This window comes from Delphinus delphis, chromosome 19, assembly GCF_949987515.2.
Source record: "Delphinus delphis chromosome 19, mDelDel1.2, whole genome shotgun sequence".
Taxonomy (NCBI): domain Eukaryota; kingdom Metazoa; phylum Chordata; class Mammalia; order Artiodactyla; family Delphinidae; genus Delphinus; species Delphinus delphis.
The window spans coordinates 40,113,969-40,126,950 of NC_082701.1; the positions used below are offsets into that span (position 1 = coordinate 40,113,969).

Genomic DNA, 12,982 nt, shown 5'->3' on the forward strand with positions numbered 1-12,982 from the left:
TTCATGATGTGATTGTGGGCAAGGGGGGACTGGGCAAGAGGGTGGAGGATGCTCAGTGCCATCTACCTGCTTTACCACACCTGGATGTAAAGGACCTATCTCTTGAAGGTGGATGGAGGAGGTGGCAGAAAAGGTTGGTGACAGATTCCTTTAAACTAACATACGCTGGGTGCCCAATATGTCCCATCCTACTGAATCACATCATATCCAGGTGGTGGGAGAAATATTTGGTTGAAATTGGTTCCAGCTAGAAACAGGAGGCAAGATGGCTCCCACATCAGCAGAGGCAACACTGTCTATTTTTCACTCCTGCCCCTCTCTGCAATCCCTTCTCTGACATTTTAGATAGGTCTGGTCTTTCTTTGACTCTGCAGCTGGGGAGTTGCGGGTGGGAGTGGCTTGGAGGTTGATGTGTCACTTAAAGCAGCAATGATTGTGGGAAGTAAAATGCATCCTTCTGATTTGTTTGGGAAATGTCTTTATGTCAAGGACTTTGGAACGATAAAACCATAATGGTGGGATTTTGGAAAATCATTTTCCAAACCAGGGCACAGGAGACCCAAAGTGGGATATTTCAAGGAGAAAACCAATGGATGCCTGTCCAACATGAAGCAGAAACATGGCAGGAGGGCTGAGAGGGGCAGGGCAGCCTTCATGGCATATGACTTGTGCAGACTCTGCTGTTGCATGCTTGAAATTTTTAGTTTTTAAACAAGACCCCTCATTTTATTTTGCACTGGACCCTGCAAATTATGTGAACCTCCTGGTCAGGGCCGCAGGCTTGGTGGAACACATGGACTGCAGACTTCAGCTAGGTCTGGCAGGCAGCAGCCCTGACTTCAGATGCTCCCCGCGTGAACCTGGCTCCTGAAACTCACCCACCCTTGGGAAAGCTGGGCCAGCCAGCGGGAGTTGAGAAAGAACCTGGCCAATTTGCAGTCAGCTCTTAAAGAGCAGCTGTAAAGATGCGTCAGACAAACCGAGCAGGGAGGGAGGAAACACAGAACAGTCCTGGAAACCACGATAATGAGCAGGGCTCTGTGCTGCAAGCCTTCTGACACATTTCCATATTTAGTCCTCACAATGGTCCTAGTACAGAGGCACTGGGATCCCAGTTTTAGGGATAATGACCCAGAGGTTCAGGAAGATGATCAGAATTGATGGTGCTGGTAAGCGGTGACCTGGATTAAAATACAGGGTCTGGATCCCAAGTTCAGTGCTTTTCCTATTACACTAGAGGATAGAGGTGAAGGCCAGGGAACCCGGATGTCCAAGCTGTGCTGGCTAGCACATCCCAGGCCCGGCTCCAGTTCTGAGCTAAATGCACTCTCTGTGACCAGTTCAGCTCACTCCAGAGCCCATGAAGCCAGACCTGGCAGTGGAGGTGTCTCTTTGGGTGGCCAGCTCTAAGCTGAGCCTGAGAGCCTGGCCTAAAGGGCAATGAAGGAAGAGCATCCCTGCTCAGGCTCCCCTGGGCTCCCAGAGCTGTGGCCCCAAGATGAACTGGGAAGTTGGTGGTGAGCAGAGGTGGGACCCAGGCGTCCACCTACTACCTCAGGGGAAGAGGGCTCCTCAGGGGACTTTCCTAGCAGCATGTGGGCGTGTTTGCTGAATCATGGGTGACCTTGTTGGTGTTGGTGGGTATATTTTTGGGTCAAACTGTTGCCACTTTCTGCCCCTGCGTCCTTGCTCTGTTGGGTGGAAAAGCTGGGGCTTTTGTCTTCTACCATTCCCTGCAAAGTTGGCATCGTGCCCTGGCCTCCAGGTGGGCTGCAGGAACCCTGCAGGGCTTTCCAGCATCCCAGGGGCCCTGATCATGCCCAGCTTCTCTCTCTGACCACAGCCCAGCTCTCTGGTCCTGAGCATAAAGCCAGAAAACCACAGAGAAGGAGCCTGTCTGGGAGTTAAGGTGGGTTATCTTCAGGGCTCTGTCACGGGGTCCCCATGTGACAACTCGCTTTTCCTTTCTGGGCTTCCGGCTCCTCAGCTGTAACGTGAGATGGCCCACCCCAATTGTTCTGAGTGTCCTGCTGAGCGCTGGGGGGATGTGGCACACACCTGACCCTCGCTGACTCCCCGAATACACCCACAGAGACTTGGCAATGTGGCTATTTTTGGTCCAGGGCCGAATGGCTCAAGAACCACAAAACTGAGGCTACAAAACATTCTGAATCTAAGCCTGTGAGTTGCCTATCGGGCTTCTTTGAGTTTCTGGCTTCCTGGGAGCTTTCTAAGTTTCAGATGACCCTGGTTCCTAGGGTGGGTGGGATCTAAATGCCTCAGGGACTTGGATCAGCCCTTATTAGGCTCTTTGCCCTCTATCCTCATCAGAAAGGGCAGGGAGCCCTCCCCAGCAGGCTCTCTCAGTACAACAGGCCTGATCCGAAAGGCCAGATCCACCTCGGATGGACGAGGGGGCTGTTTAGGGTGTAGATTGTGGGCAGGGCTCTATCTGCCCTTAGGGACCCAGAATATCATTTCATGCCAAACCAGAGAAGGTCTCAGTAGCCATCCAGGCTAGAGGGAAGTGGTGGGATTGGATTATCTGGGGAGCCCTTTCGAGATACTCCAACTACCTTGAACTCAGAATACAAAGGTCCGCAGTGAGGTTCAAGCACATGTCTTTGGATAAAAGCTTCCCAAATGATCCTAATATGAATCCCATTTCCAGGTAAAGAGTCACTGATTTAGGCCAACTTGCCCACGTTTTAGGTGGGAGAACTGATGCCCAGAGGCAGGAAGTAACCTGCTCAAGGTCCCACAGAAAATGAGTGGCAGAGCTCAGAAATCCTAATTTTTCACCCTCTTTCTACAGAACCCCACCTCTGTCACCTCTCCTGGATTCCTTCAAACTTCCCAGTCTGACTGCCTGCTTCCAGTCACTGTGTCCTGCAGCCTCTAGCACAAGCCCTCAGCACAAACCACACATCTGGCCACACCCCTGTCGCAAGCAAAAGATTGGCCTTCCCTCCACTAACAGCAAGCTTAGGTCCCAAGGTCTGAGCCCAGAAACAGGATCTTGTGAAACCCAGCCCAGGTCCTCCTGGCTCCATTTCCAGCCCCTCTCTGCAGGCCTTCCTCACCCCCGCATGCCCTGAAGACATCAGCCTCCACACCAGCTATTAGCATGCCATCAAACAATTGTTTGATTCTCCTTAAGAGATACAGCACGTTTCGTTTTCACACAAGCCTATGAGCGGGTATCATTATTATCCCTGTTTGGAGATGAGGCTGGGAGGTTAAGAAAGGGAAAGAAGTCCCGCCAGTGGTGTACAGAGGAGCTGGGCCTGGGGGCCAGGCAGAGCCCACCCTTATAACCACACACAATGTACCATCCAGGCCCCTGCCCAGGGGAAATTCCACCTTCATCCTTCCAGGCCCAGCCAGTATTCCACATTGTAGCCCAGTGAGCTCTCCGCTCCCCTAGTGGGGGCGTGTGCAGAGTCTAGTCTGCATATTATAGCAGCCTTGACCATCTGTGCCCGCTTATTGGTTTGCGTATCTGTTTCCCTCTGGGGGCCCTGACTCTGTGGTCAGCTCTCCTCTCTCACCTGACTGCCCATGCACAAAGTGGGCCCTCAGAAGATGTTTCCTGAATGAATGAGTGAAGGAATGAATGAATGACCACATCAGGAACTGAGACCTGTCACCAGCATCCTGTGTGTGGAATGGTGCCCATCAGCACAGTCGGAAAATGGTCCATCCATGCTAGAGGGTCCAGGGGGGTATAAACAAGCCCAGGGTTTGGGTCAGAGCTTCTCATCCTAATTCTGTCACTTGCTACTTGTATGACTCCTGTCACCTCCAGGACTTCTGTTTCTCATCTGCGGCTGGGGGATGACGAGAATGATGTGAAGCCCTCTCCTTCCGCCTGCTTTAGCAACAGTCATTACGCACCCACCCTGGGTGGGGCGCTGGGACATGAAATGAGGACCACGACAGGGACTGCTGCTCCCCGGGAGCTTCCAGATGAGGGAGGGGTGTGGACCACCAGGCAGTCACAAGATTGACTTTGCTGCTATGGGGCGTGAGCCTGCTTCATGCTGGGAGCTCAGATGGGGCAGCCTGCAGGAGGTCTTCCAGATAAAGCTGGAGCAGGCGTCCCAGGCAGAAGGGGCAGTGACGCCCCAGCACAGGTGCGCAGAGCAGTAACAGTGCCGCGCGGCAAGAGCTCTGTGGGCCACGGTGTGCGGGACTACGTGAGCCGAGCCGAGACATTTGTACTTCACCTCCGAACAGCAGGCTGAGTTGTCACTCTGGAGCTCCACGGCTGTGGACGGGAATTGAAACACTGGTGACTGTCACTGCTGTGACATTCTTTGGGCACCCCCAGGGTCTGCTGTTGCTACAAGAGATGCTTGATGCCTCGTTCACTTTGTTGCTGAGAGCTGGATCACAGAGGCCTCCTGAAAAGAGCAAAAGGTGCCGAATGTTGGAAGACAGTGTACAAGGGAACCCAGGCGGAGGGTAAGAGTCACTGGAAAACAAAAGAAACGGTTTTTTTTTTTTTTTTTAACATCTTTATTGGGGTATAATTGCTTTACAATGGTGTGTTAGTTTCTGCTTTATAACAAAGTGAATCAGTCATACATAAACATATGTTCCCATATGTCTTCCCTGTTGCGTCTCCCTCCCTCCCACCCTCCCCATCCCACCCCTCCAGGCTGTCACAAAGCACCGAGCCAATATCCCTGTGCCATGCGGCTGCTTCCCACTAGCTATCTACCTTACTGCGTTTGTTGGTGTGTATATGCCCATGACTCTCTCTCGCCCTGTCACAGCTCACCCTTCCCCCTCCCCATAACCTCAAGTCCGTTCTCTAAGAGGTCTGCGTCTTTATTCCTGCTTTACCCCTAGGTTCTTCATGACATTTTTTTCTTAAATTCCATATATATGTGTTAGCATACGGTATTTGTCTTTTTCTTTCTGACTTACTTCACTGTGTATGACAGACTCTAGGTCTATCCACCTCATTACAAATAGCTCAAAAAGAAACGGTTTTTAATTCAAAGATGTTTGGGTGCTGGAGGCACTGTGGCTGGACTTGCACTTATAGGAGGCAGCTGGGGACGGGTGCGGAGGTGGGGATGGAAGAGAACACTGTGCTTCTGTGGGTGACAACAGAAAGCCTGGCCTGGGCGTTGGGCAGCACAGGATTAAAGAGGAAAGAGACCAGGAAGGGGGTCCCGGCTAGGGAGGTGGCAGCACTGCCTGGTTCCTGTGATGAAGCCTCAGATGGTCCAGGATTAATGGGTAGAGGGGGGAGGGGTGCAGTTTTATTGAGCACCTACTATGTGCCAGGCCTCATGGTAAGCGCTTCTGTATACTCTGCAGCTCATAGGACACGAGATCTCTTCTCGAGCACTAAACACAGTTCCCAGTACCTGCCTCCTGCGGCGAGCTGTAAGCCCCACAGGGGCAGGACCAGTGTCTGTCTTGTGTCTGCTGTGTCCTCAGGACCTGTCATATTTTAGGTGCTCCACAATGATTTTGAATGATCCAACTTTCTTTTCCTCTCCCTCCTTCCTGCCCTCTTTCATTTTCTCCCTCCCTTCCCTTCCTCTTCCCTTGTTCCAAGATAAGGTGAGACATCTCATTTAATCCTTCAAATAGCCCAAAGTTAGGCTGTGGTTTGAGGAGTTTATATTGAAAACATTGGGGAGAGTTTTACCAGATCCAGTCGGTAGTGGATTTTACAACGAAGGAACTAAAGTTCAGAAGTGTTAAGTTACTTGCCTAAGGTCACACAGCTAAAAAGTAGTGGGGCTGAAATCTGACCCAGTTACCTCTGAGGGCAAACACGCTTCCTCCCTAAGTGAGGGAACTAAGAAAACTTGGCCCCAGAGATGGACAAAGCGAGGCCAGTATTGCTGCAGCTGTGCGATGCCAGGAAAATGACTCCTCCCTCCACCCGCATGGGTTTCTGTGTCCTGGTCTGAAGAATCAGGCTGAGATGTAACTGGAGGGGAAGCAGGCAGGACCAGGCTCCAGGACCCCCAGGCCAGCAGGGCTGAGGCAAGAATCTGGGGCCACTCCAGGAGGAGATGATCTTAAGATGAACCCGCACCAGTTGAGCTCTGTCTGACCTCTACCCATCCGCAGTAAATTGGTCCCTACTTCACAAAAGGTGACTAATAAGAAAACCTCTTGAGGGGTGGGATAGGGAGGGTGGGAGGGAGGGAGACGCAAGAGGGAAGAGATATGGGAACATATGTACATGTATAACTGATTCACTTTGTTATAAAGCAGAAACTAACACACCATTGTAAAGCAATTATACTCCAATAAAGATGTAAAAAAAATTAAAAAAGAAAGAAAACCTCTCTACAGGCACATACTGGTTTTCAAACTTCTAACTAAGAAAAGGGTAGTTCACATGAGAAACTGGTTCATTGTCGATGCTGGGAGCTTTTCTTACCTTTCCCTCAACTATGCAGTTCTGATCCATCACATTCAAGGCCATGGAGATTTTATTGAGTTATTACTTGGCCCGTGCTTTGCGCCAGGCTTAGAGAAGAAGAGATGGAGTGGGGCTGGGGGCGGGACCCTGTGGGACGCTAGGTTTCCATGCAATTGGAGCCTCTGGCCAGTTCCTTCTGGGGCTGCGGGAGCTGGGAAGGGGGAGGCATGACTAAGTCTTTCTGTCGCCTCTTTTCCTGTCCTGGGCTCATGGTAGCCGCAGTGAGGGGGAGCATGGGAAGTGAGCAGCTGGAGGGGCAGCCCTGTCCTGGTCTCGAGTGGGCCGAGCAGCATCCCCGGGAGGAGGGGAGAGCAAAGTATTTCCTGGGTGGCGACCTGGCCCCTCTCTGTGTCCCAAGTAAGTCTAAAGGATCTAAGGTGACATTTGACCAACTAGCCACATCCCTTTAATCTCCTTCCTCTTTGAGACCCCACTAAAACAACAACCAAGGAATAAAAAGTATCAGTCTGCAAGGACAAAGAAAATAGGAGAGTGACAACAGTGTCTTAGTGATTTCAACTGCTTTAAGTACTTTTTGGGCGGCAGGAAGCAGCTGGCCAGGTGAAGGAATTGATGGAGCAGGTCCTTACTGAAAGTGTGTGGTCCTTACTGACAGTGTGTTCCCAGAGGTGGCCGCACGTGGTGGTCAGATGACCAGATGCTTTGGCATCCACTGTTCCATCTGTGCAACGAAGTCTCGGTATGACCTTGGCAAAGTCAGTTTCTGCTTTCTGAGGCTCGTTTGTTCCCCATCTGTAATAGAAAGAGACCGTACTAGATTCTTATCTGCTGGTGCCTGAATTACCTGGAGTTTTCCTCCCCTGCCCCTCAACACGTATAGGCACATGTGTCTTGATGTTGCTTCAGAAACGGGGCGAAGGTATTTTTGCATTTTTTGCTCTCCCAGGACACTTTCAGAGCCACTGCTGCAGATGGTCTCCAAGGGAGCTTTCAACTCCGACACGCCAGGACTCCCACGCAGGTGTTAGGATGGAGAATACACGGATTGGAGGGGTTGTAAGGATGTAAGACCTTCATGTGGGAGATCCAGGCACAGAGGGGCTTCAAAGGAGGCTGAAGGCCTATCTGTGGGGACAGCAGAAGGGCCTTTACAGAGACAACGACATTTGCAATGGATGGAATTCACAGAGGGAGACAAGGAGGAGGGCCCTGCAGGTGGAGGTTACGGTGGCAGCAAATCCCGGAGATAAGAAAGCATGTGACCTGTTCAGAGACTTGCAAATATTGCAACATGCGGGAATCCATGGAGACATCACATGGACCACGAATGGCCAGGTCAGCAGCTTGCACTTCATCCCGTTGACCATGGGAAGCTATCACGTTGGCCTTGTGATTTTAACACACGGATATGGCCCAGCTACTTTTTCTTGAGCACCTGCTAGTGTTACTTACTCCACGCACTGCACACCATGTCTTCCTGACCTGGCCACTTGGTCGCTGGACAGTCACACATCTCTTCAGCCATTTCCTCATTCCGGGCACTGTCCTCCACGCTTCGCTGTCCTTACACAAGCTCCTTCCTCTGTGGAGAGGCCGCCTTCCACTTCAGCCTTCCTGCGGGAGACTCTGCTTGAAGAACATTCCCCTGGGAGGCCTCTCCCCTGTGGGCAGCTCCCAGCCTGCCCTGCGCCCTCCACATGGCACATCCACTGCTGTCCTTACACCAACTGGCTTTTCCTTACTTAGCTGTGATGCAATGGCTTGCATGTCATCGGTAGCTGTCTTCCCTGGGGCTAACCAAGGACCAAGAACAGGGCAAGTGATTGAAAAGTGTTGAGTGATTGAAAAAATAGAAATTGCAACTATCTGGGCCAGGCCCTTGACAGAATGGATCTTATTGAATGCTCCTCGGTCACCTGTGAGATACGAGTTACTCTTTCCATCTTGCACAGGAGATGTGACTCGGCCGAGTTTATGTATCCGCTGATTTGCAGAACTGGGATTCAAACCCATGTGTGTCTCAGTGCTGGTGCAGAGCTCTTCTGCTCTACCATGTTCCTGGGACAGTAGCTCCATCCCTGGATGGAAAGACGTGACATCAGAGGAGCCACAGACAGGCCACTTCCTCTCATTCACCTTTTTCCACGTCCCATTCAGCTGGGACAGCTTCTACTCAGCCTCTCAAGATCCGTATCTGTTCCTGCACTTAGGGAAGTTTCCCTACACCTCTCACACCACCCAGGGGAGGTAAGGAAAGGAGTTTTCCATGTGGTCACTGGACGTGAGTAACCACCTCTTCTTCCTGTGACTTCCCCACCTCTGCACTGGGGCTTGGAAAACCCCACCCATGTCTTCTAATAAAAGCTCTGGGTACTGCAGGATGGGCCAGAGGACAGCTCTTCACTCCACCAGACTCCTTGAGGGACTCCTTCCAGGGAGGCCTGAGCTGGACGTCCCGAGATGAAGGTCATCACCGCCGCTCTGGTGTGCCTGCTGCTGGCCGGGGCATGGCTACAGGATGTGGATGCCAAGAGCAGTGAGTTTGGCTGGAGTCACTTTGCTCCTCCTTGGGGAGGGCGGAGACGCAGGCAGGTGCTCTGGGGCTGGGGGCAGGCTCACCCCTTCATCTCCACTCCTCCAGAAAGAATTCTCCCTGAAGAGGAGGAAGGGAGGACTTGCTCGGGGGCAGGGGGACAGCAGGAGAGCCATAAGCCTGGGGCCAACACAGACCGCTGAGCAGCTGGCTTCAGCCAAAGGAGGCCAGCCTTGTCCAGACCCTGCGGACTGATGGAAGGCAGCTGTGAGGTCATTGAGGCCAAGCTGGAGGCCTGAGGTCCAGAGGAGGGACTGACTGGGGTCTCGCCTCCACTGTGTAACAGATAACGGGCAGAGTCTGAGGTCAGGATCTGGGGCTTTAACAGTTGGCTAACCTTGGGCAAGTTACTATACCTCCCAAACTCTGGTTTCGCTATCAGTAAGATAGGTTTGATCATGCCTACCCTCTCAGGCTGATGAGAGAATACTGACCTAACAGCAGACATATGGAAAGGGCTTTGCAAACGGTCAAACTAGGAGGAAGGAGCCAGGATTGAAATGCAAGTCTTTTGAAGGTGGGGTGTGTGTAGGGGGGGTTACAAACCGGCAGAGTGGGAGTTGTGGGTCAGAGCTGAGAGGACCAGGGTGGAGGGTGAGGTTGGGATTGCGTGGAGCTGATCAGTTCCTGGAAGCTCTTGCCTGGTCATTTCATCAGTCTGAGCTCCTAAAACAGTCCCTAATCCTGCCCCAAACAGTGGACTGCTGTTGAATCAGACTCACAGGGTCTCGGGGCCCTTGAACCCAAATGTAAGGGCAGAACCATACCCTAGTGGTGGGATGTCAGAACTAGAATAGCCTTTCGAAATCAGTCTAAAGAGTCTTGCTTTTCAGCTGGGAAGTCTGGGGCCCAGGGGAGGGAGGGCTCATCTTGACCAAAGCCACACAGCTGTTTTGTGGGGAGCTGGGATCTGAACCCCAGTGTCCTGACTGCCTAAATACAGAACTGGGTGGCTGATGAGACACTAGTGCCCTTTGGATGTGATCCCAAAGCCTGAGCCTGTTCTGGAAGGGTTTTTTGTTTTTGCTTTTTTCCCCATCCTGGATGAGAGGAACTCAGTCCAGCTTGAGAAATGGATGCAAACCATTTTTGCGCTTCTCTTCTAGTGCATGTGTCATCCTCCAAGTGTTGTTTCACACTGGTGGAGAGAAAGATGTCCCTGCAGAGAATCCAGTGTTACAAGAACACCAGCTCCACCTGCTCCTACAAAAACCATCTAATGTGAGTGGTTGTATCCTCTTCCATCTTTGACTCCCTTCTCCAGAGGACAGAAAGCGGCCACCCTGGAATTAGAATAGCAGACACTAGATGGCGATGTTCCACCGGATTAAGGTTTTTTAACCAAACTAGTGAGGAGGCCAAAACCTGGGCGCAGAGCTGAGAGTGGGCGCTAGGACGAACACCTGTGTTCCTGCAGTGACATGAGTTTCTTGAAGCTGCAAGGCGCCAAGTGTTATATCTTAATATTTTATGCCCAGAGCTTAAAAGCTCCAGGTACTACTGGGTGATGGTAAGAGTGAGGGGCTCTCAGATAGTTCCTGCTTCTGGATTTGCCAACCTATAGTCTTGAGTGACTCTGGACAGGTAAGTCTTCTGAACTTCCTTATCTGGGTAGCCCCTCTGCACTCCTGACCTGTGAAGTGGCGTAAACACGATAGCTGCATCACAGGGTCGTTATGAAGCTCCAGGGAGGTAGCTTACACTTGCCACTCAGTGTCTATAAGGCACTTTCATGTATATTACTATCTCATCTAACTCTCTTGGTCCACACATTTTCATTATCGTGAAAACTGAGGTTCAGGGAATTGGAGAGATTTGTCTAAGGTCTTGCAGATAATTAAAGGCAGAATTGACCTACGGTTTTGGACAATAGCCAAGTTTGGGAGGTGGGTAGATCAGAGAAGAAACGCGCGCGCGCGCGCGCGCACACACACACACACACACACACACACACACACACACACACACACACACACACACACACACACACACACATCCAAGGCAATGACTAGGGGTCCTGGATGGACACAGACACATGAAAAGATGGAGCAGGTGGGCCCTCAGAGATGTTCTAGGAGGGGAATTTTCCATGTTAGCAGATCCTCAGAATGTCAGTAGCCTTCGCTCTACCCTGATACAATGAATCCGCAAAAGGGGTCCACAAAATGAAATTTTTAAAGCCCCCCATCCCTTGCCCCTGAAGTTTGGGTGTTCCTCCCAGCGTACAAACTGTAGGTCTTACGCAACGACTTCATTTTATAGGCCCCGGGAGAAAAGCTTAGGGGCACCCAGGAGCAATGAGGGGGTGATGGGACTTGTGTGTGGCACCCAGGGGGTGGCTCAGGTGACTTAGCCCTTCCTTTGTTCTCTGCCTACAGATTGAAGCTGAACGGAGGCCGAGAGGCCTGTGTCTCACAGACAAAATCATGGGTTCGGGCTTATTTAAAAAGGATAAACCCCTGCCAGTGAAAGGAAATATGAGCTGATTCCTTTCCATCCTGGACTCTGGACACCGTGTGGCTTTACCTGTCCCCTCAACGCCCAACCCTACACCAGTCCTTCTGCCCCAACTTTGCCGGGTCACGCCAGAGGGTCTGCTGGGTCCTGTTAAGATATGTTGTCACACTTTATATAGTTAAATTCTAGAATCTTCAACTTCTGCCTCCCTGTGCCTCTTGGACCCCACAGGGATTTCAGGGTGCAAAGCTGATTGACATTGAGGGGCTGGGGTCAGGGGCCGGAGAAAAGGAAACATGTTGGACCAGGTGCCAGGAGAACTGACTTCTCATCATAGAAGCCAATAAATGACTTACGTCTCTCAGCTGACTGCCTTTGTCCTGGGGGATAAGCGTCGACTCTGGGTTGTGATGTAGATTCTCTGTGGGGCTGGGTCCCCATTTGGATGCAGGATGTTCCCCATCACCTCCGCCCACTCTGCGCTGCCCAGAGGGTTCAGAGGCTGATGATATCCAAAAGCTGCCCTAGCTGGAAGGGATCTTGGGCCTCATCTGCTTGTAAGACGATGCTAGCCCCATTGCATAGATGAGGTGACTGAGGGCTGGAGAGGGACACCCACAGGCCTGAGGACACGCAGAAAGTCAGGATTAGATCTGGCGTTAGAGCCCAGGGTTCCCGCTGCTCGGCTGCTTACAAAACCAAACTCACGAGTGTTGCTAGAAAGGTAAGTTGCCGTTAATCAGAATGCTGGCAATCTGGGGAGATGATGGACTCAGTGTCCCCCCAAAGCCACCTCTGAAGATTCTGCTCGGCCATGAAAGTTTTTTTTTTTTAATTAATTTATTTATTTATTTAGTTTTGGCTGCGTTGGGTCTTTGTTGCTGCTCGCGGGCTTTCTCTAGTTGTGGCGAGCGGCGGCTGCTCTTCGTTGCGGTGCGCAGGCTTCTCATTGCGGCGGCTTCTCTTTTTGCGGAGCACGGGCTGCAGGGTGCACGAGCTTCAGTAGTTGTAGCACGTGGTCTCAGTAGTTGTGGCGCACAGGCTTCGTTGCTCCGCAGCATGTGGGATCTTCCCGGACCAGGGCTCGAACCTGTGCCCCCTGCAGTGGCAGGCGGATTCTTAACCACTGCACCACCAGGGAAGTCCGGCCATGAACGTTTTTAAGGGGAAACGGGGAAGTAATCTCAGTTAATCACTGAAATAGGGGGTCAGAGTCGTCACCATCCCCCACTGTGCAGGCTTGTGGACTCCTTGTGATCTTTTTTTAGATGCTCTCTTGCTAGCAGTTTTTTCGAGAGATTCCTGAAGGGGAGGCTGGGGAAGAGATCTGGTACTCCGTTAATTACTTACTCTTCATTTCTGCTGCTTTGATCTATGTAAAGAACCAACAAGTTAGGCAAAGTATTGTGTGATCAAAAGGTTTGAAAAGCGTGCTAGGGCCAGAGAGGAGTAGAGCATGCGGGTGCCTGGTTTAAGTTTAGCAACAAGACAAAAGGGACCTCCTGCAGAGA

At 51.5% G+C, this 12,982-nt stretch overlaps 1 protein-coding gene across 1 annotated transcript in view; it reads left to right on the plus strand.

Moving 5' to 3' along the window:
• The window catches only part of LOC132414588 (AP-2 complex subunit beta-like), a 202,221-nt gene extending 193,354 nt beyond the window's left edge, over positions 1–8,867 (plus strand). Inside the window, 2 exon segments of the mRNA XM_059997267.2 lie at positions 3,809–4,467; positions 7,368–8,867. The gene's annotated coding sequence lies outside the window, so the exon portion shown is untranslated.
• Positions 8,868–12,982: the final 4,115 nt, after the last annotated feature.